The following is a 24,814-nucleotide window of genomic DNA, read 5'->3' on the forward strand; positions in this document are numbered from 1 at the left end:
AACTGGTCTTCTATGAGAAGACCATCTGCTCTTCTTTGAGAAGGCCATCTTCTCTTCTTTGAGGAGACCAACTCTTCTTCTTTGAGAAGACCAACTGCTCTTATTGAGAAGACCAACTGTTACCTTATGAGAAAACCATCCATTCTTCTTTGAGAGGACCAACTCCTCTTCTGTTAGAATACCAACTGCTTTTCTGTGAGAAGACCAACTGCTTTTCTCTGAGAAGGCCAACTGTTCATCTTTAGGAAAACCAACTGCTCTTCGTTGGGAAGATCAGGTGGTCTTTCCTGAAAAGACCAAATGTACTTTTCTGAGAAGACCGACTCCTCTTCTCTGAGAACATTGTTCCACAACATCCCATACGGGACAAGGGAGACTTCTCTCATATCAATGAGTGCACCCCGATTCATATTTAGCTCAATGATATGGGACCTACTGTTTATCGCCGAGTCCAAACGGCGTGTCTTAAGACACCACTTGTGGAGAAGTTTTTTAAGGCTGAAATACTCAGGAAATATCGCCAACATTACTGAGGGGTATTTTCTCTGAGAAGACCATCTAATTTTCTTTGAGAAAACCAACTCCTCTTTTCTGGAAAGACCAACTCCTCTTCACTGAGAAGACCAACTGCTCTTCTCTGAGTAGACCAATGCTCTTCTCTGAGAAGACCAACTGCTCTTCTCTGAGACCAACAGCTCTTCTCTGAGAAGACCAACTGCTCTTCTCTGAGAAGACCAACAGCTCTTTTCTTATAAGACCAACTGGTCTTCTCTGAGAAGGCCAACTGCTCTTTTCTGAGAAGACCAACTGCTCCTTTCTGAGAAGACCAATTGCTGTTCTTCTTCGAGAAGTGTAATTGATCTTCTCTGAGAAGGTCAACTGCTCTTCTATAAGAAAATTTCCTTATTTTCTTCCCTGAGAAGACCGACTCCTCTTCTCTGAGAAGACCATCTAATTTTCTTTGAGAAAACCAACTCCTTTTTTCTGGAAAGACCAACTCCTCTTCACTGAGAAGACCAACTGCTCTTCTCTGAGAAGACCAACAGCTCTTTTCTTATAAGACCAACTGGTCTTCTCTGAGAAGACCAACTGCTCTTTTCTGAGAAGACCAATTGCTGTTCTTCTTCGAGAAGTGCAACTGATCTTCTCTGAGAAGGCCAACTGCTCTTCTATAAGAAAATCGCCTTATTTTCTTCCCTGAGAAGACCAAAGGATCTTCTCTGAGAAGACCAAAGGCTCTTCTCTGAGAAGACCAAAGGCTCTTCTCTGAGAAGACCAACAGCTCTTCTCTGAGAAGACCAACAGCTCTTCTCTGAGAAGACAAACTACTCTTCTACGAGAAGAACAACAACTCTTCTCTGAGAAGACCATCTCCTCTTCTTCTTTGAGAATACCAGCTGTTCTTCCCTGAGAAGCCCGACTGCTCTCCTAAGAGAAGGCCATATACTCATCTGTGAGGAGACCACACACTCCGCTCTGAGAATACCAACTGTGCTTCTATTATAAACCCAACTGTTCTTTGGGAATAACAACTGTTCTTTTCTGATCTCTGAGAAAACTCACTGCTCTTCATTGATTTGTTTACTTTGATTACTTTTCAAAATTATCTACACATTTTTTTCCAATAAACAGTTTTCCCATTTAAAAGTAATAAAAACATAAATCCCATACACCCTCACTCCGTCGTCTTTAACATGACATTAACCCTCCTCCCACCACCACAATTTAATAATATTTGAATTTGAAAAATGTGTCTACAATGTCACATTGATAGCCAATGATTGATTGATTGATAGTCAGATAGAGAGTTCAGAGATAGATGGATTGATTGAATGACTGAGTGAATGAATGAAATGATTTCTATAAAACGGCAAAAACATGGGAAATGGGGTGAGGAGAAAACTGGAGATTCATTAAAAAACGATAAAATTCTATGGGCAAAAACATAAAAATAAATTCAAATAAAGTGGAAGATGAAGCAGAAAAAAATTATAATAGTATAATTGGCATAGAAATGTTGCAGCTATTCAAATTGTTGATGAATATCTTTCGGATGTTAAGCTTTTAGAGAGAGAGAGAGAGAGAGAGAGAGAGAGAGAGAGTGAGAGAGGGGAAAAAATATATAAAAATGCTGCCAATTTGTTATTTAATTAGATTTTGGTGGGAGTGAGACAATGGCGAGACATTTTTTTCTGTTACGAATAAATTTACAATTGTAGTGTTTTTTCTTTTATTTTTCAATTGATATAATCAATCATAGCTGCTTATGATAAGTTTATTTGTGAAGGTTTACTGCAAATTGAGTTCATTTGGAGGGATTTAAATGTTTTTACATTGAATATAGTATTTAAAAAAAAATCAAATTACCTTTTTATATGCAATTTAGGGAATTTTTTGCAGGGTACTAAATCCAATCTGAAAGAATAAAATAAAAAGAATTTTTATAATATTAAAATATAAAATGAAGCATAAAACTAAAAAAGCACAATAAAATATAAAAGAATACAAATATAATTTTAATGCTAAAAATAATAAAACTAATAATAATAATAATAATAATAATAATAATAATAATAATAATAATAATAATAATAATAATAATAATAATAATAAAATAAAACATAAGAGATTAAAAAAAAATAAAAAAAAAATAAAATTTAACAATAAAAATAATAATAATAGCAATGACAATAATAATAACTATAGTAATAATAATGATAATAATATAAACTTATTTTTTTTTTTATTAAAAAAAAACAATGAAAAAAATATGAGTTGCCGACAGAGATATACCCTCAGCCTATGTGAATTGAAACTTTCATCTACGGACAAATCGAATGTATTTAGGGTTTTTTCAGAATTTTGGACATTTGAACTTGCCGATAGAAATGTGGTTTAAGACTAAAATTCAAAAGTGTTGCGGAGGAGGTACATGTACCCTAAGGAGAGGACCCATATAGGCCATATTAGAAGTTAAACTAAATTTGAACAAAATATTCGAAATTTTGGACCCAATTGGTAGCCCCGTTCATACCATTTTAGCGAAATTTTTTAAATACTGGGGGAAGTACCGGAAGTTGTGGACCGGTATTGCCCATCTTTGATGTGAAACAAAGTTTGAACAAAATATGACGAAGGCCAAATTTTGGACCAAATCGGTTGATCAGTTCATCAGTTCGAGGGTTACCGTGCTCTACATCCACTTCATATGGTGCCATAGGGGTTCTTTACACCTCTCGGTCTGTTTTCTCTAGAAGTATGGACTTGCCCCTGAGAAAGCTTTTACCATCGTAATGGAGGTAGCGAATACAAGTTGCTTCAACAAACATCGAAAAGATTCGAGAGCAGGTCTCAAGGTAAACTTATCCGTAATTTTGTGGGGGAGATACCCGAAGGAGTAGACAAATATAGTCCATATTCGAAACTGATCTATATCTTGTAGATATATTAGGATGTGTAAGGTATGAACTAAATCGGTCATTCCCTTCAAGAATTATCGTGCGCACAATTTTTCAGAATATTTTTGAACTTTTGTGGGGGAGGTACCTGAAGAAGTGGACCGATATGGCTTATCTTCGAACTTAAACTAAGTTTGGACAACAAATTATGAAGTCCAAATATTTGGACTTGCCCCTGATGAAACTCGTACCGTCGCATGGGGGCCAGTGCATACAATTTGTTACAACAAAAATCAAAGCGATTCGAGAGCAGATCCTAAACTGAACTTTTCCAAAATTCTGTGTGGGAGGTACCCGAAGGAGTGGACCGATTGAGTCCATAATAAAAGTTCATCTAAGTCTGATGGCAATTTCACGATGTGCAAAGTATGGACAAAATCGGTTACTTTCTTCAGGAGTTACCGTGCGCACAAATTTTCCCAACATTTTGTAACTTTTTGGAACTAGCCGTGTCCGTCTGTTGTAATAACATTACCGTCCGCAATAATTGAGATAGATAGCTAAACTTTTGCACCCGAGTATCTCTTTTCCATAGGCAGGTCAAGTTCGAAAATGGGCTATATAGGTCCGCGTTTTGGTATAGCCCCAATATAAAGTTACCACCCAATTGAAGGTATTTTGAGGATTTTATCTACATTTTTTGACCAAAATATCTGAGTTTTGACATTTCAGGTTCTTAACTAAACTAGAAACTTCTCCACAAAAAAGTTTCAAGATAGGTTCACCTTTTGGTATAGCCCCCATATAACGGTACCTCCAGATTTAAGGTATTTTGTGGATTTTGGCTACATTTTCCTCCCAAATTGCCTTCAATTTGCTACTTGGATTTTCAAGACATCAAAACAATTCCTCACCAAAAATTGTGAAGATAGGTCCACGTTTTAGTACCTCCCGATTTAAGGTATTTTGAGGCTTTTAGCTACATTTTCTGACCAAATCACCTGAAATTTGACATTTAAGGTTCACAATGACCAAAAAACTTATCCACTAAAAATTGCCAATATAGGTCCACGTTTTGGCACAGAGATACAATTCCACAAATTGGAAATGGGCGATAGCTGAGCATTTTTTTCTATATTTCTAGCTCAAAATATCTTCTTTAATATAAATGACTTTTGTTGAATCGCCCCACACCAAAGCTGGGATATTCGTCATTACAATTAAAATCTAAAAAAATGGAAAAATTATATGGATTAGCGACAACGGGGATGGTTTGACCACCTACTCCCACCTTCCTTGTGGCATTGTAAAGGTGTGATTTTGCCTCTATTCGAAATGGAGATATTCGCATAAGAGTGAAAAGTTGACTATTTCCTCACGGAAGTTTTGTGCCCATTCCGACTTCTGATTAATATCTGACCATCTCCAACATCAAAAGGCTTCTTCCTATCTGGTATTCCCATCTCCACCAATTTTGTGACGATCCAATCCCAATTGCAACATATCCAATTGCGTCATAATTTTATTCTTCGATGATCAAAAAGACTACTAAAAACTTTCGAGCTAGAGGTGTGTGTAGGGCCATATTGACATATTTCAGGGTCCATTGTATTGACTTAAAAAATGTAATGTTGCGGTAATGATGCTGTTGGGAGCGAGGTACCAATGTCAGTCACTCCCTTCGTTAGTCATTGCGCCCAACAGTCTTTTTGGTTGGTCAAAGTGGGATTTCTTATAGCATTTGGATCAATAATTAGAACCACAAGGAGTACCTTAGGTGAAAATTTCAAAATAAACTACACATAAGCGAAAAATTTGAACTATTGTGAAGGAGTTACTGGAAGGAGTAGTCCATAGAGTCCATCTTGGAACTTCATGTATGTTTGGAAGAAATTTTATGAGTTGCCAAGTTTCGGTAAAACGGCGGGATTTTTTTGAGCTGTTACGCCATTAGCTCAGGAACAACCTACTGCATACAAAATTCAAAGCAATACGAAAAATGTCATAAAACTGCGCATTTGCAAACATTTTAAACTTTATGTTGGAGGAAGCGGAATATGTGGATTGATGGCTATTCCTTTCGAGAGTTATTGTGAGCATAATTTTATCTATAATGTGAACTTTTGTGGAGGAGGTACCCTAAGGAGAGTACTGATATGGCAGATCAACGAACTTGATTTAAGTTCGAAAACAAAAACCAGTAAAAAAATCATTCCGCTTTGCCGACAGAGATATGCCCTAAGCCTGTGTGAATTGAAACTGTCATCTATGGACAATATCGAATACCAGCTAAGCCACCAAAATCCTTTTCCCCAATAAATAAGTAGTTAGAGGGTTTTCCGATTTTGTGGCCCTTTTTGAACTTGCCTGAAGGAATGGATCGACATAGTCCATTTTGGAAGTAGATCTTATTTTAGGAGTCATTTCATTTCGATAGATATCGCGTCCACCAGTCATTTCAGTTGGTCACCGTATAACTTAGAGCTTTTGGGCTTTTATCTCAGGAACCATGGTCTTGCCCACGAAAAACATAACAACGCTTTCAATAGGCCCACAAGGAGTAGCATCGATAAAAATTTCTAAAAGTTCCTCGAACAGAACTCAAACTGCACTAAATCGAAAATGTTGAACATTTGTGGGGGAGGAATGGATCATTTTTGAAGTTAAACTAAAGTTGAACAAAATATTGGGAGTTCCAAAATTTGGACCAAATCGGTTGGTCTGTTCAAGAGATATCACGTGTACCATTTTAGTGATTTTTTAACTTTTGGGGGGAGCTACAGGTTTGAGTGGACCAAAATGACCGAACTTTAAATTTGGAAAAATATATAACAAAGAGCTAATTTTCGACTGAATCGGATGATTGCGCGCTCCAGCTACTACACTACGAACGTTTTTTTTTTTTTTGCTGCTTTCGGGCCATTTTCTCAGGAAGTATAGACTTGCCCCTAAAAGAACTTGTACCATCGTAATGGGAACAACGAATACAAGTTGTTGCAAAAAATAAAAGCGATTCGAAAGCAGCTGCACTTTTCCGAAATGTATTCGTCCATATTCGAATCGGATCTATAGGCCTAGGTACATATGAAAGGAATAAAAAAGAAAACCGCAACCTACTTCGAAAATTGACTTGGCCTTCTTTATTCTTTTATCAGAAGCAAGCACGGCAAGGAGGCGAGGCTTGTTATGTATCTAGGCCTTAAGCCTCGTAGAAATATTACGATGTGCAAAGTATGGACCTAATCGGTCTCGAGAGTTATCATGCTCACCACTTTAGGGGAAAGTTTTGAACTTTGATAGGGGAGATACATGAAGGAGTGGAACGATATGGCCCATCTTCGAACTTAAACTAAGTTTGGACAAAAATCCGTTCGAGAGTTACCGTGCGCTCCAGCCAGACTGACGGACGGACATTGCCACATCGACTCCAAATTGTCTGCAACGGATTTCGGCTCAACATACATGGGGTCTTAAACCATTATTTTGATGAGGCACATACATGAAGGAGTGGAACGATATGGCCCATCTTCGAACTTAAACTAAGTTTGGACAAAAATCCGTTCGAGAGTTACCGTGCGCTCCAGCCAGACTGACGGACGGACATTGCCACATCGACTCCAAATTGTCTGCAACGGATTTCGGCTCAACATACATGGGGTCTTAAACCATTATTTTGATGAGGCACATTTTTGTCGAACATATGTACGAGGGCGGTTCGGAAACTTCTTAGCCTATCAATGAAAGAGAATAGTTAGTTTTTCAAAAATATTTTTATTTTTCAATATAATCTCCTGAAACTTCAATACACTTAGTCCAATGCTTTTCTAGCAATTCTATCCCTTGATTAAAATAGTTATCCTCAAGGTCTTCAAAATAGTGGTTTACAACTGTAATTGCATCTTCATTTGAGGTAAAACGCTTGCCAGCAAGGAATTTTTTTAGATTTGGGAACAAGTAAAAGTCACTGGGAGCTAAATCAGGAGAATAAGGTGGGTGGTCAAGCAACTCGTACTTTAATTCGTTGATTTTAGCCATTGTTAAAATACTCTTGTGCGCTGGTGCGTTGTCTTGATGAAAAATGATTTTTTTGTGTTGTAAGCCAGGACGTTTTTCTCGAATTTGTACATTTAATTGTTAAAAAAGGTTGCAATAGTACTCTGAATTTATTGTTTTACCCTTTTGCAGATAGTCAATCAATAAAATACCTTTGAAGTCCCAAAAAACCGTTGCCATAACCTTACCAGCCGATTGAATTGTTTTTGCCTTCTTTGGGGCACTTCCTCCAGCTTCAGTCCATTGTTTGGATTGTTCTTTTGTCTCTGGAGTATAGTGGTGGATCCATGTCTCATCAACAGTTATGAAACGACGATTAAAATCCATTTTATTTCGCTTAAAACGATCCAAACAAGCTTGAGAAATGTTCATTCTTATGCGTTTTTGATCGACTGTTAACAAATGCGGCACCCATCTTGCAGAAAGCTTTTTCATCTGTAGTTCTTCATGCAAAATTAAATGGACTCGATCATTTGAGATGCCCATGATTTTAGCAATTTCACGCACTTTTATTCGTCGATCATTTAATACCATATCATGCACTTTGGCTACAATTTCTGTTGTTGTTGCTGTTTTTGGACGTGGTTCATCTTCAATGCTTGTACGACTACGTTTAAATTCAGCAACCCAATTTTTTACTGTTGCATATGAAGGAGCACTTTCACCTAACACATTCACCATATCATTATGAATTTCTTGTTCCGATAAACCTTTTTTATGTAAATATTTAATGACAGCACGCATTTCTAATTTTTCCATTGTAAAAAAATTGGGGATGCGTCTTTTTTGAACACCTGTTTCTATATGAAGGAGTTGCCAGATCGAAACAAAATTTAACATGTGTTCATAACAGAGATGGAAGTTTCCAAAACACTTAACTTTTTTCTGTTTATACCGCGCTTTTTGTGCTAGGCTAAGAAGTTTCCGAACTGCCCTCGTAATGTATATACCCTCGTTAGCATAAAAGCTGAGGATATAAATATTACGAGATGCCATGTTTGGCCCAATCTTGGAAGACAAATTGGTCGATTTATAGAAGACACTCCGTCATCCTATAGAACACTACATGATCTGCATATATAAGATCACCTAGCCTTTTTTTCTACGAGAGAAAATCCACTTGTTCCCCTAATAGAAGTCCATTTGGTCTTTTCATGAAGTCCATCTGGTCCTCTAATAGACGACAAGGCCACTGTTTCCTCAAATAGAAAATTACCTGGTCCTTGTACTACGGCCGCCTGGTCTTCCCATAGCCGGTCAGTTGGTCTTCACATTGAAAGCCAGTTGGTTACCTCACTGAAGACCAGTTTGTCTTTCTCATGGAAGAACAGATGGTATTTTTATAAAAGAAACTCTATGTGTCTTCTCATAGAGGAGCGGTTAGTCATCTCATAGAAGAGCAGTCACTCTTCTCATAGAAGAGCAGTCACTCTTCTCATAGAAGAGCAGTTGCTCTTCTTTTAGAAGAGCAGTTGCTCTTCTCATAGAAGAGCAGTTGCTCTTTTCATAAAAAACAGTTGGTCTTCACATAGAAGAGCAGTTGCTCTTCTCATAGAAGAGCAAGCAGTCACTCTTCTCATAGAAGAACAGTTGCTCTTTTCATAGAAGAGCAGTTGCTTTTGTCATAGAAGAGCAGTTGCTCCTCTCATAGAAGAGCAGTTGATCTTCTCATAGAAGAGCAGTTGCTCTTCTCATAAAAAAACAGTTGGTCTTCGCATAGAAGAGCAATTGATCTTGTCAGAGAAGAGCAGTTGCACTTCTCATAGAAGAGCAGTCGCTCTTTTCATAGAAGAGCAACTGCTCTTCTATAAAAAGAGAAGGCAACTTCTCTTAGAAGAGCAGTTTCTCTTCTTATAGAAGCACAGTTGCTCTTCTCATAGAAGAACAGCAGTTGCTCTTCTTATAGAAGCACAGTTGATCTTCTCATATAAGAGCAGTTGCTCTTTTTTATAGAAGGGCGGTTGCTCTTTTTATAGAAGAGCAGTTGCTCTTCTATGAGAAGAGCAGTTGCACTTCTCATGGAAGACCAGTATGTCTTCCCATAGAACACCAGGTGGTCTTTTCATAGAACACCATTTGTCCTTCAGTTGGTCATCGTATAGAAGACGATTTGGTATTTTCATATAAGACCTATTGTCCTTCTCATAAAAGACTAGTTGGTCTTCTCATAGAACACCAGTTGATCTTATGATAGAAGACCAGTAGTCATTCTCAGAACAGATCTCACAAAAGGCCAATTAATTTTTTCATAGAAGGCCACTTTTATTGGAGGCCACTTATTCCGCTTGTACAACAAAATGCATCTTATGAAATTTGCGAAGTCTGGCAAAAGGCTTAAATACATATTAGAAGCTTCACTTTCACATGTAGATATAGTATGGCCTATGTTATGTGGTTAATCAGCGGTCTGCATATCAAATTCAAGTTCAAATAATTAAATCACCATTGTCGTTGTGTGTTCAATTATTTGTTCTAAGGTTACAATGTTTCAATATTGTTTTTTTTTCTTATAAACATCCATTTCAAATGTAAACATTTTTAAATGCAATATTTTATGAGAATTGATTAATTTTTAATACAAATTCAATACGTAATACAGCACCTGACGAACTCAACAAGCATCAGAATTTTCATAACAAACATATTTTATGAAAACCTAATAATCTTGGAATTGTTTTAAAAATATTGTAGTTTCACATTGTAGCAGTTGTGGTGGCCAGTTTACCACATGTAACAGAATCTGCAAGTGCATATGTATTGAATTTCAATAAAACATGAATTAAAAACCATTTTGACCTTAAGACGACATACACACACATACATATGTACATGCTTATGTGTTTTGATATAAACTGAATGGGTGTCTAAAATTGTTAATTTGATTTCACTTTTAATATAAGTACAAATATGTATGTATGTAAGTGTGTGTCTATGTTTTATAGAGAAATCAACAAAATATCGAAAAAAGAACTCTGTTTATATGCGACTGGCTCAAAAATGTTGCTGGCAAATTTAATTACGCGTAAATGAGCCAATGTTGTAACTGGTAGTTTGTTTGTTAGATTTTTTTGTTGTTGTTTTACTTAACAGAAACCTGATACTTTACTTTGCAAGTTTAAGATGGGAGACATGGAGAATTTAATGGCCAATGACTAGTAGATTTTATGTGCTTATTGTTTTTTAGTGTCGTTTTCTTAGCACATTGTTGTTAAATTCAATATTAGTTCCTCAATAATCGTTGTAATGTTATATAAGCAAAAATAATTTCATATTTTATTAAAACGTAGTAAGTGACTTTTTGTACTTAGTCATCGTAATGCCTAACATTTTATTTATGTTTTTATATTTAATTCTTTTAGAATAAACAAATTTTGAAAATTTGTTTAGTTCAAGACAATATAATCAGATTCTTCCTGAAGTTTGTATTTTCAGACCTTAAGGTGTCTAAAAGGTTTTTTCCTATCTTTTTGCCTTAAATTGTTTTTGCTACACAGAAACTGTTTTCTCTCAAATATAAAAAGTACCAATTTGTTGCAATACTTCCAGTTTTATCTCAAAAAATGTATTATATATATAGTTAAAATTGTATACTGATAGATGAAATTTTAATAAAAAAAAAAAAAAAAAAAAAAAAACCTTAAGGTCCATAAGCTCTTAAAAATCAAAGAGCCATCAACTCAAATAGATGGTAATGACAAACTTTGCACATTAAAGTATATCCAAACCTGCATTAAATTCGAAGGTGAGCCGTATCCGTAATTGCCTACTGCTAACCTTTATCAGTCTTATGGTTAATGAGTACACTTTAATACTTAGTCATATTTGTCTGTCAGGGTGGATGATTAACACGACAACAATAGAATAGAGAAGCCGATTTAGTCCAAACAGTGCAGGTATATCGTAATATTTCTTCCAAGCAGGGTTCAAGTCCGAAGATGAACAATATCAGTCCACTCCCTCGGGTACTTCCCCCAAAAAAATTAACAATATTTGATTTAGTGCAATTTAAGGTCTGTTCAATAATCGTTCTGAAATTTTTAAAGATTGCATTGTGGTCCTTGCTACACACTTTCTGACAGCCAAGCAAGTATAAAACAAGTGAAAAAGCCTTTGTTAATTGAAACTTTCATCTATTGACAATATTGAATTGAATCGACCTCCAGTCATTTCAGTTGGTCATCGTAACTTAGAGGTTATGGAAAAACATGTCAGGAAGCATGGACATGCCCACGAAAAACATAATATCGCTGTAAACAGTACCACAAGGAGTAACATCGGTATACATTTCCAAAGGATCTTTGAGCAGTCCCTAAACAGCACATAAACAAAAATGTTGAACTTTTGCGGAGGAGGTACCCTATGGAGTGGACCGATATTGTCCATGTTCCAACTGTATCTAAGATTCACAGAAATGTTACGATGTGCCATGATGTGAGGGCAGCGAATACAAGTTCTTACAAGAAAAATCAAAGGGATACGCGAAGAGGTCTTTAACTGCTCTTTTCCGAAATTTTGTTTGGGAGGTACATGAAGGAGTGGACAAAAATATTTTAAAACAAGTGAGAAAAGGCTATAGTCGGTACTGGGCCGACGATGTGATACGCTACACCACTACCACTGTGCATAATCTTTTCACTCGAAAACATTTCTTTTAGGGAGATACGAAAGTTTTCACCTATCTGGCGTTTATACCAAATGACTTAAGGCGGACTGGACCAAAATAATATTTAATTGCATGTTTGACTGCTTTCGACATCACCAACATCAAAAGGCTTCTATCTCTCCGAGAAAACTTCGTGATGATCCGATCCATCGGTGTCCAAAATAAATGAGAGAAAATTGATGGGAGAGTAATGTACCTTTGTTAAACAATGGCTGACATGCTCTCATTTGAATTCGTTGACATCCCTAATCCGATCAAAATTCCGACCTGTAGTGTGATTGCAGAAAAAGTGGAAAAAAGGGATGCATTACCGACTATTGCGATATCTCTATTATTTGACCACCTACGCTAACCTACTTTGCATAATTTTAAAGATGGGATTTTCTACTTTCTTAGTCAGGCTTTGCTTTTAGAAGGTCCCCAACCATAGGTGTGATATCCGTCATTATTATTAAAATCGCAAAAATGAAAAGTTGGGTTCTATTAGCAACTATTGCGAAATCTTCGTTGTGTGACCGTCTACGACAACCTACGTTACATCGCTTCATAGGTGATATTTTCCACTTTCATTGCCAAGTTTTGCTTTTTATATACCCCTTATAGACGCTGAGATATTTGCTTTGGAATAAAATGTAGACTTTTTCTCCAAATAACTTTTTTGCTCATTCCGACCCCTAAATTTTATCCGACTATCACCAAAATCAATAGGCTTGTGAGGTCCCCATTAACCCTCGTGACGTGAGTGGAAAAATGGGATGTATTACCGACTATTGCAATATCTCCGTTATTCGGTCACCTACGCCGACCTAGTTTGCATCATTGTAAAGATGGGATCTTATACTTTCATAGTAAGGCTTTGCTTTTGAAAAGTCCCTAACCATAGCTGTGATATTCGTCATTATAACTAAAATCGCAAGAATGAAAATTAGGGTTTTATTTGCGAATATTGTAATATCTCCGTTGTTTGATCACCTACGAGAACTTACTTTACATCATTAGAAAGGTGATATTTTCTACTTTTATTGTCAGGTCTTGCTTTTGGTATACCCCATATAGAAGCTGAGATATTCGCTTTGGAAAAAACGTTGTCTTTTTAACCACATAAGTTTTTTGCCCATTCCGACCCCTGAATATTATCCGACCATCACCAAAATCAATAGGCTTCTTCCCCTCTGGGACCCTCATCAACACCCAAAATTTCGTGACGATCCGATCAAAATTGCGACCTGTAGCGTGATTACAAGGTTTAGATGGACAGACGGACAGACGGACGTACTGACGGACGGACACACATAGCGAGATCGACTCAGCTCGTCGAGACATTTATTTTGGTATATGTATATAAGTAGGGTCTACGACCATTATTTCGATGCGTTACAAACTTTTCGGGCAAAACCAACTTATAATACCCTCCCCACTTAGTGGTGTAGGGTATAAAAAATACACGAATTTTTAAAATATATTCTTTAAAAAATCCAAGATTTTTGGAAAGAAAATATTTAAAAAATCCACGTTGTTTGAAAATAAATATTCTTTAAAAAATCAATGTTTTTTGAAAATATATATATTTTGTAAAAAATCCATGCTTTTTGAAAAAACAATCCTTACAAAATCCAAGATTTTTAACAAAATCTTTTTAAAAATTCCAAGATTTTTGAAAAAAATATTTAAAAAAAAAACGGGTTTTAAAAAAAAAAAATTAAAAAAACGATTTTTTTTAAAAAAAAATCTTTTTAAAAAAAATCTTTTTAAAAAACAATTTTTTAAAGAATATTTTTTTCAAAAAGAGTAATTTTTTAAAGAACATTTTTTCAAAAATCGTGATTTAGAAAAATATTGAATTTTCAAATATTATTTTTTGGAAAAATCGTGAATTTTTTAAAGATTTTTTTTCACAAATATTGTATTTTTTTTAATCGTGCTTTTTAAAGAATATTTTTTAGAAAATCGTGGATTTTTTAAAAAATATTTTATTTCAAGAATCGTTGAGTTTTTAAAAATACTTCATTTAACAAATGGTAAATTATTTTTTTTAAATCATAGAGTTTTTAAAAATTAATTGTTTTTGAAAAAATTGTGGATCTTTTATATCCTTTTTTTAAATCGTGGATTTTTAAATGCATTTTTTTATTTTTATCAAAAGAAAGAATCTAGGATTTTTTAGGTTTTTTTTTTTTTTGTTTTTTTTTTTTTTTTTTGAAAACCGTTGATTTTTGTTAAAGAAATTTTTCAAAAAACGTGGATTTTTTAAATTAAGTTTTATCAAAAATTGCTGGGTTTTTTTATAATAATTGTTCCACAAACATCCCAGATGGGACAAGGGAGACTTCTCTCATATCAGTGAGTGCACGCCGATTCATATTGGCTCAACGATATGGGACCTACTTTTTATTGCCGAGTCCGAACGGCGTGTCTTACGACACCACTTGTAGAGAAGTTTTTCATGGCTTAAATACTCAGGAAATGTCGCCAGCATTACTGAGGGGGAATTTTGCCACCGTTGAAATTTTGATGTTGCTTGGCCTGGGATTCGAACCGCAGACCTTCTGAGTGCAAGGCGGACGTGCTAACCATTGCACCACGGTGGCCCCCACTGGGTTTTTTTACAATATTTTTTTCAAAAATCATGGATTTTTTAACATTTTTTTTAAAATACCAAAATCTTATATGCTTAAAAGATTTTTTTCAAAAATCCTAAATTTTTTAAAGATTTGTTTTCCAAAATCCCAAATTTTTTAAAGATTTTTTTTCAAAATCCTAAATTTTTTAAAGAATATTTTTTTAATAAATATGGTTTTTTTAATATTTGTTTCTTTTCAAATTTGTTAAATAATACATTTGCAACAACTGTGGATTTTTTTTAAAAATATATTTTTTTCAAATAGTTTAAATAATATTATTTTTAATAAAGGACATTTTCTTAAGCATTGTGGATTTTTAACTTTTCTAATAATTTTTCAAAAATCGTGAATTTTTACAGAATATTTTTCAAAAATAGTGCATTTTTAAAGAATATTTTTAGGGAATTTTGTGAAAATATTTTATTTTTTTTTTTAATTAAAAAAAGTTACACATTTGGTTTTTATTTTTTTTTATAAATTGTACCTTTTTAAAACCCCCTTTTTCATTTCATATTACCAGGATTTTTAAAAATCCACGATTTTAAAAAAATCTTCTTTAACAAGTAAAAAAGTATCAGTCGGCATTGCCGACAGAGATATACCCTCAGCCTGTATATATTGAAACAATTTTTTCCCAAAAAACGTATGTATTTAGGGGGTTTTTAAAAATGTTGGGAATTTCAACCAACAAAAAAATGTTCATTAGGATTAGAGATCAAAAGTTTTGCGGAGGAGATACTAAAAGGAATGGATCTACATTAACCATTTTGGAAGTGGATCTCCAGCCACTACATATGGTGCTATAGGGCATTTTTACACCCTTCGGGATGTTTGTCCAAGAAGTATGGACTTGCCCTGAAAAAACGTTTACCATCGTAATTGTTTAGGTGATAGCTCAGAAAGGCCGCAGAGAATAATTGTTGTTTGTGGAGATGAGCAATGGTGATACAAACCCGAGTGTTACCGATAAATAAAAGGAGATGAAATAAAACACAAAGGTTTTTAGTTGGTATAATAATAATGGTGTGTAGGGTGATTTATTAGGCGAAAAGTGCTGATGACTTTACCTGGTGTGGGTGAGACGCGTTACAATTCGCGTGTATAAACAAGGATGTTTAGGTGAGAAACCGACTTATAAAAATGTACATACGTCTGTACAGGTGAAGAGATGACTTATAAGTGTTGTGTGTATAAAAACCGAGAGTGAATCAAGGCTGTGGCAATAACTGCTTATTGGAAAGTTCTCACTACGATCCGAACTGAGCGAATACAGTTCCAGGGAGAAATTGCAGAGAAATTCCACTACCAAGAGAGTACTCTCTACGATCCGCGCTGAGCGAACATAGTCTCTGAGAAGATTTGTAGGGCAATGATTGGAAATATCACCCTACGGTCCGCCGTAAGCGAACATAGTTTCTCAGAGGGTTTGTAGAGAACACTTAAGGAAGGGAGGCCTCTCTGCGATCCGAACAAGGCGAATAAAGGCTCCCTGGAGATTTGTAGTGAAAATACCAATAGAGTGTTTCTAACTTAAACATTAGCCGCCAGCCTTGAAACACATAGGGGTGTTTCAACATAAAATGGGTGAACTTAAAGTAACTTACAACAAGGAATCCAAGTATGTAAATTCAGTTAGGTGAGCTTTTCCGATTTCAAATTATCGATTATTTTTTTTTTAATTCTGGACTGTAATAAAGCGATAGCCCTTACGTAGCTAATAAAAATGGCGAAGGTGAAAATAAATCTTATGTTAGCGAGGAGAAACTGATAGGAAAGACGGAGTGAAACCGATAGGAAATACATCCTGGTGAGAATAATAAAGTATTCACGGTGTTTGGTTGTCTGGTGGTGCAGTCGTTTGAACGTAATTAATTCGAATGATGGGGAGAAGAGGACATTGGACCAGTTAGGATCCATCCGAATACCGTATTTTGTGCAAAAAGTGAACCGAGTATATTTGGGTGAATTCCGTCTAAAAGGATTTTTGGGTATAAATCAGCTCCAATCAATAGTTCTACGGGTCTACTATCAAAAACGTGTGGATCAGCTAACCGAATGTTTGGTAAACGATGTGTTATATCGGGATCTATTGAGAAAGATGGAAGATCATCCGATATCCGAGGGAGAATCAATGCTTCTGTTTGAAGTACTAACGAAGAATTGATTCTTGAACTGATTTTCAGAGAACAACTCTTCTGAGTATTAGCTGATACCGTTCCCGTTACTCCTGAAATACGAGCTAGAGCAGAGCAAGTAGGCAAATGTAACCGATTTTTAATGGTTTCAGAAATGAAAGAACCCTCAGATGCTGGATCAATCAGAGCTCTAACTGGATACTCTTTACCGTTATGGATTAGATTCACTATAGCAGTTCCCAGAAGAACACTACGATTCTGTGATGTATGGAAAACTTGTTGATTTGCTATAGTTGGATTGGCACCGGTGGAGGTGGAAGCTATATTGTCATTGTGGTGAAGTACAGAATGGCGAGAAGAAGAAGGTGTAGAATTCGATGAAGGAGTTGAGGGAGGTGAATTATTAGAACGGTGGAGGAGGGTGTGATGTCTTCCACGACACATATTGCAATTATGGGCGCTAGTACAAATTTTAATTGTATGACCCCGTGAAAGACAATTCCAACAACTGCCTTGTTTCTTCACCGTTGAAGATTTTTGGTCAAAAGGCAATTGTTTAAACTTTGGACAAGATCGCAAAGAATGAACTTCCGTAGGACATAGAAGACAAGTTATCGTGGCTGGTGATTTGAATTTTGTATAAACCGAATTGTTGGTGATTGGTGATTTAAATTCTTTGGAAGAAGACTTTTTATTGGTTTCAGGGCCTTTGATATCACGCAAACAGTCAAGAGTCTGAATTCTTTCAGAAATAAATGAATCCAAGTCTTCCCAAGAAGACAAAGCCGATTTGTCTCTAACACTCTGTTCCCATAGAGTGACAGTTATTCGCGGTAAACGCTGAATACAAATGAAGACTATGATAGGATCCCAATGTACTGTGGTGATATCATATACGGCCATAGCAGATAAACAACTATTTATTCCGCGCTGAAGGGTTTTTAATCCAGAACTACTTTCACGATCGATGTATGGAAGATCAAAAAGAAGTTTTAAGTGACTATTGACAATAACCCGTTTATTGTCAAACCGATTTTTGAGAGCTGTCCATGCTAAGACGAAGCTACGGTGAGTTAATGGGAACTTGGAAACAATTTCTTTAGCCTCGCCGTCTGTCTTTCTAATTAAATGACAGAGTCTCTCAATGTCACTAAGACGAGAATTATTTACATATATCGCGGTGAAAAGGTCTCGGAAAGTTGACCACGACAAAAAATCACCATGAAAGGTTTCTATATCGCAGGGAGGGAGTACTAGATTATGTACACTGTCCGGATTAGGTGAAAAGAAGGATTCTCGAGTTTGAAAACTGTTTTGAACTAATGAAGGGGCTGGATTATCCACCTGAGTACCGATTTCACGCGACGCCTGTGTCGAAGTGCTGAAGTTATTTGTTTTGTCGCCCTGAAATTCTTCTGCCGAGAGGTCCGAACCGTTTAATGAGATTTGAGGGGAGGATTGGTGAATTTTTGCTAATTTGCGGTTCATCGTCGATCTACATGATATATACGTCTGATGACACACTTCGTACTTACTATCTATGGAATCGATAATATGTTTTCCTGAGTCTACCGACGACATTAAATAATCGAGACAAGTATCGAACATTGTTTGGACTTTGGACCATAGCTTGTCAATTTCTGCGCTACGGAACTCCAATTCATACTCGTCTAACTGATCATCCCGCATTGATGTAAAGTGGCTATCGAATTTTATCAAAGCATCCGATGCTCTGATAAAGAGATCCAGAGGTGTGACAGGCATTATTGAGAATTTCTTGCTTTTTGCTCCGGAAAGTTATACAAATTACCTTGAATTTATTGGAATAATTCACAAAAGAACCAAAAATGTACAAAGAGTTGCAAAAATTCAATAGAATTTATTATTTTTGCACGAGGTGTAGGGTGAATCAATGACTAAAAGCCTAAAAACAAATTTATTTAGGTGAAAAGGAAACACAAATAAACCAAATGTCCGAAAATTTAAACAAATTCCCGAGAATCCGTTCAAGAAATTGCAAAAAAAGACAATAGTTTTCCAAAAAACTGCAACAAATCAATTGAATTTATTGTTTTAGCAGCGAGGTGTAGGGTGAATCAATGACTGAATGTCCAAAATCAATTAATTTTTGTGAAATGGGAAAACACAAATGGCCAAAATATCGAAAACCAAATAATTTGGGAATTTTCCTTGTGAAAAATGAAAATTTTAAATTCCAAAGGGACCGAATGTAGGGTGCACTATTTCAGAACAACCAAAAAAGCAAAAAACCGCAACCGAAAATTCAAATATGTTAATAAAAAAGGTGATTTTAGTATAAAAATATAAATTTATATTGAATATTTGAATAAATATATATGTTATATTTACTAAAAATATAAATATATAATGCCGATTGTAGGGTGTACGATGTCCAAAAAACCGTTTATACCGAATACCGATTATTTTTCGAAAATATGCAAATATTTATTTTTCCGAAAAAATATTAAAAAATAATTTATATAAAAAATAATTTTTTCACCTGCGACCCACTGTAACCGTAGTAATAACGAATGTGTACAACAAAACGAAATAAAACACAACTAGCGTCGCAGTAGACGTTTGCTGGTATGTACTAGTAGGTAAGCAGGTAGAGAGACCACAACGTATTGAATTGTTGTTGGTAGGTTTTTTCGTTTTATTAGGTGACGCTAAAAGAAATGCAAAAAGGCGGGTAATTTGTAATACGTTTGTTGTTGCAATTCTCACTAAAGGGCTCTCCCTTTGGAATAATTATTGACGTAGGGATAGTGAGAAAAAACCGAAATAAATAAAACAACAACACGTATTGGCGATCACTACAATTGTTGGTGAATAATTAAAAAACAGTATGCCGTATATTAGATTTATTAAATTCACAAAATAAAAGATATTTTGCTAATATTTCAAAGGGAATGCAACCGTCTTTTGGTGAGAATTTTTATGTAATGAATTAGTGTGTGGACTGTATTAAGATTTTAACTGTATTTGTTTGAAATCACCGACCGATAGGGTGAATTAAAGTCGATCAGTAACCGAAATATTTTTATGCGAAAAGAGATAAAAATTTAACACTCGCGATTTGCTCACTTATGGAAAACACTGAATTTACATACCTGGTATGTTTTTTGGTGGAATATGTGTTGTTGGTGATAATGTATGATGGTTTGATGATGAGGATGGTGGTGAGGGGTGATTGGGGAATCTCTTGTGTGCTGCAGTAGAGAACAAAAATCTGCGAATAGCACTAACAACACCGTGTAAATTATCCACTAATCCGTCTCGATTGGATGAAATGTGGGTGGACAACAACAAAATCCAAAGGAACTTATCCGGCTCGACTGGACCAAATGTTTAGGTGATAGCTCAGAAAGGCCGCAGAGAATAATTGTTGTTTGTGGAGATGAGCAATGGTGATACAAACCCGAGTGTTACCGATAAATAAAAGGAGATGAAATAAAACACAAAGGTTTTTAGTTGGTATAATAATAATGGTGTGTAGGGTGATTTATTAGGCGAAAAGTGCTGATGACTTTACCTGGTGTGGGTGAGACGCGTTACAATTCGCGTGTATAAACAAGGATGTTTAGGTGAGAAACCGACTTATAAAAATGTACATACGTCTGTACAGGTGAAGAGATGACTTATAAGTGTTGTGTGTATAAAAACCGAGAGTGAATCAAGGCTGTGGCAATAACTGCTTATTGGAAAGTTCTCACTACGATCCGAACTGAGCGAATACAGTTCCAGGGAGAAATTGCAGAGAAATTCCACTACCAAGAGAGTACTCTCTACGATCCGCGCTGAGCGAACATAGTCTCTGAGAAGATTTGTAGGGCAATGATTGGAAATATCACCCTACGGTCCGCCGTAAGCGAACATAGTTTCTCAGAGGGTTTGTAGAGAACACTTAAGGAAGGGAGGCCTCTCTGCGATCCGAACAAGGCGAATAAAGGCTCCCTGGAGATTTGTAGTGAAAATACCAATAGAGTGTTTCTAACTTAAACAGTAATTGAGGCAGCGAATGCAAGTTGCTTCAACAAAAATCAAAGTGATTCGATAGCAGGTCGTAAAGTGAACTTATTCGAAATTTTGTGTGGGAGGTACCGGATGGAGTGGACAAATATAGTACATATTTGAACCTGATCTATATCTAGTAGATATATTAGGATGTGTAAAGTATGGACCAATTCGGCCACTCCCTTCAAGAGTTACCGTATGAATAAATTTTCCGAACATTTTTGAACTTTTGTGGGGGAGGTACCTGAAGGAGTGGACCGATATGGTTTGTCTTCGAACTTAAACTATGTTTGGGCAAAATATTACGAAGACCAAATTTTGGACCGAATTGGCAGATACGTTCGAGATTTATCTTGAGCTAAAACCACCACACATGGTTACATGGGGTTTTTTGCAACTTTCAGGCTATTTTCTCAGGATGTATGGACTTGCCCCTAATGAAACTTGTACCGTCGTATGGAGGGCAGTGAATACAAGTTGCTAAAACAAAAATTAGAGCGATTCGAGAGATGGCCCTAAACTGAACTTTTCCGAAATTTTGTGTGGGAGGTACCCGAGGGAGTGGGCCGATATAGCCCATCTTCGAACTTAAACTAAGTTTGGCCAAAATATTACGAAAGCCAAAATTTGAACCGAATCGGTTTATCCGTTCGAGAGTTATCGTGCGCTCCAGCCAGACAGACAGACAGACAGACGGACGGACATTGCTCAATCGACTCCAAATTGTCTGAAACACATTTCGTCCAAACATACTTGGGGTCTAAAGCCATTATTTCGATGAGGCACATTTTGCCCGTATGAAAGTGTATATACCCTCGTTAGCATAAATGCTATCATAGCGTATACGTTGCATCCTTGCAAACTCCTATTTCTTAATTCAGGCATTTGTTAGAGAAGTTTTTATAAAGCTAAATATTATTTTGTATCATGGTTATGATCAAGTTTGTATAGTTATTATATTATCTTTCCAATATAAGGAAATCTTCTAATATTTACTGCCTCTTAAATAAAAAAACCTTCACAACCGACATACCTTGCAATTTAAGGTTACTGTAATTCCACATTTAGCAGTGAAAATGTTAGCAATTTTTTTTTGATGGCATTGTGTCTGAAGTTGCTACAACTTAAACCTGCTCGCAAATATTTATGCTAACAGAATCAGCGATCAATCTACTAAACGATTGACTCTCCGACTTGCTAGCTGGCTAAAAACACGACCTGTACTTGTTTGTACAGTTCAAATTACTACAAATCGTAAATTGTCCGACTTATGCTAACTAATAAAATCTAGTGGCAGAAATCCACTATATTTGTGACTAAACTAGTCACAGGGGCCGACTAAAATGTTTGTATGGTTGTTCAACAATTTGTGGTCGGAGGGGTGATGGGCTCGGTTGCATATTGTAATGTTATAAAGTCAAAATAATTACAAGGAAAACCACTGCAGAAGTGCAATAAGCAAGCAGTAACAAGCTGCATTGTTGTTGCCATCAATATTGTTACTTTTGTTGCTGTTATTGTTTTTATTCTCATCGCTACATCGAAATCGAAAGACAAGGTCAATGCATGATAGACTGGTGGCGGCATATTATGCGAGGTAGGCATTCAGCAGCAGCTTGTTTTGCTTGTAAATTCGTGTTTAGTTACAGTTGAAGGTGGTTATAAAGAACGCCAGTTATTTTTACACCTTCAAAGAGGAAGTTTTAACGGGAAATTTTGTAATATATATTTTTTGGTAATATTGTAATATATTTATTATAGCCATATCCAACTGTATGCCTTCTTCTTATGTTTTATTTTGTAATTTTATACACAGAATTCTGTAAATTATATTTACAAAAATTTCTGTATTTTTTGCTTATGAGGATCTCTCCGTAGTGGTCTTAACCATGTCCGATTAAAAAACTTGATTTGTTTCTTTACGGCAAACAAAATCACGTTTGATTTTATTTAAGTTTCTTGCTTTTGGCAAATTCTTATTTTTGGCGGATTTTTTGAAAACACTTGGCATTTGTTTGACAAGAGGGTCAGAAGGAGGTTTTATGTTGCGCAATGAAGGCCTTGAAATGACTTCTTTTTATTTTCAGAATTAAATGTTGATTAAAAACGTTCGCTGTTAGTTGTCAATGTTCAAACTGGTCTTATTGAATATGTGCGAAAATTGAATAAGAAGGCGGCGTGCTGTCCAAATTTTCCATGGATGTTCTTAAGTTCATTACTCCTGTTAGGTTGTTTTTATACAGTCACATGATGAGTGTATTTAGATGTCGGCAAAGAATATTTTTCTAGGATTAGTTGTCCAAGATTATTTTAAAACTTTTCTTTAAGGTAATACATTTTACACACCATAACAAATCAACGAATTAAAAAAAAAATATTTAACAAATTCACGATTTAAAAAAAAATCTTTAAAAAATTCCAACATTTTTAAAGAATCCACGATTTTTAAATACAAATACATTTTTGAAAAATCTTCTTAAAAATACATGCGATTAAAAAAAAAATCATTTTAAAAAAATATTATTTAAAAAATCCACGATTTTTGAAAAAATATTATTTAAAAAATCCACGATTTTTGAAAAAATATTATTTAAAAAATCCACGATTTTTGAAAAAATATTATTTAAAAAATCCACGATTTTTGAAAAAATATTATTTAAAAAATCCACGATTTTTGAAAAAATATTATTTAAAAAATCCACGATTTTTGAAAAAATATTATTTAAAAAATCCACGATTTTTGAAAAAATATTATTTAAAAAATCCACGATTTTTGAAAAAATATTATTTAAAAAATCCACGATTTTTGAAAAAATATTATTTAAAAAATCGACGATTTTTGAAAAAATATTATTTAAAAAATCGAAGATTTTTGAAAAAATATTATTTAAAAAATCGAAGATTTTTGAAAAAATATTATTTAAAAAATCCACGATTTTTGAAAAAATATTATTTAAAAAATCCACGATTTTTGAAAAAATATTATTTAAAAAATCCACGATTTTTGAAAAAATATTATTTAAAAAATCCACGATTTTTGAAAAAATATTATTTAAAAAATCGACGATTTTTGAAAAAATATTATTTAAAAAATCCACGATTTTTGAAAAAATATTATTTAAAAAATCCACGATTTTTGAAAAAATATTATTTAAAAAATCCACGATTTTTGAAAAAATATTATTTAAAAAATCCACGATTTTTGAAAAAAATATTATTTAAAAAATCCACGATTTTTGAAAAAATATTATTTAAAAAATCCACGATTTTTGAAAAATATTATTTAAAAAATCCACGATTTTTGAAAAAATGTTAATTAAAAAAGACACAGAAAAATATTAAAAAAAAAAAAATTTGAAAAAATATTTACAAAATCCGCGAATTTTGAAAGAAAAAAATATTTTAATTTATTTAAATGTTTATTATAATAACAAATTATAATAATTTTATAATTACAAAGCAATAGCGTTTGAAAAAATAATATTTTAAAAAAAATCCACGATTTTTGAAAAAATAATATTTTAAAAAAAATCCACGATTTTTGAAAAAATAATATTTAAAAAAATCCACGATTTTTGAAAAAATAATATTTAAAAAATTCCACGATTTTTGAAAAAAAAATATTATTTAAAAAATTCCACGATTTTTGAAAAAAAAAAAATATTATTTAAAAAACTCCACGATTTTTGAAAAAATATTATTTAAAAAATTCCACGATTTTTGAAAAAACATTATTTAGAGAATTCCACGATTTTGAAAAAAATATTATTTAAAAAATCCTACGATTTTTGAAAAAATATTATTTAAAAAATTCCACGATTTTTGGAAAAATATTATTTAAAAAATCCACGATTTAAAAAAAAAATATTTAAAAAAAATCCACGATAATTGAAAAATATTCTTTAA

General features: G+C 34.4%; 1 long non-coding RNA gene across 1 annotated transcript in view; it reads right to left on the reverse strand.

The window, feature by feature from the left end:
* LOC141390663 (uncharacterized) overlaps positions 1–24,814 on the reverse strand; it is a 95,675-nt gene that overhangs the window by 17,043 nt on the left and 53,818 nt on the right. The window contains exon 2 of the long non-coding RNA XR_012409436.1: positions 2,368–2,415. This is a non-coding gene — a long non-coding RNA (uncharacterized lncRNA). The remainder of the gene's footprint in view (positions 1–2,367; positions 2,416–24,814) is intronic.

The sequence above is a fragment of the Musca autumnalis genome, unplaced genomic scaffold (assembly GCF_047663935.1).
Source record: "Musca autumnalis isolate F117 unplaced genomic scaffold, ASM4766393v1 scaffold_1, whole genome shotgun sequence".
Lineage (NCBI taxonomy): Eukaryota > Metazoa > Arthropoda > Insecta > Diptera > Muscidae > Musca > Musca autumnalis.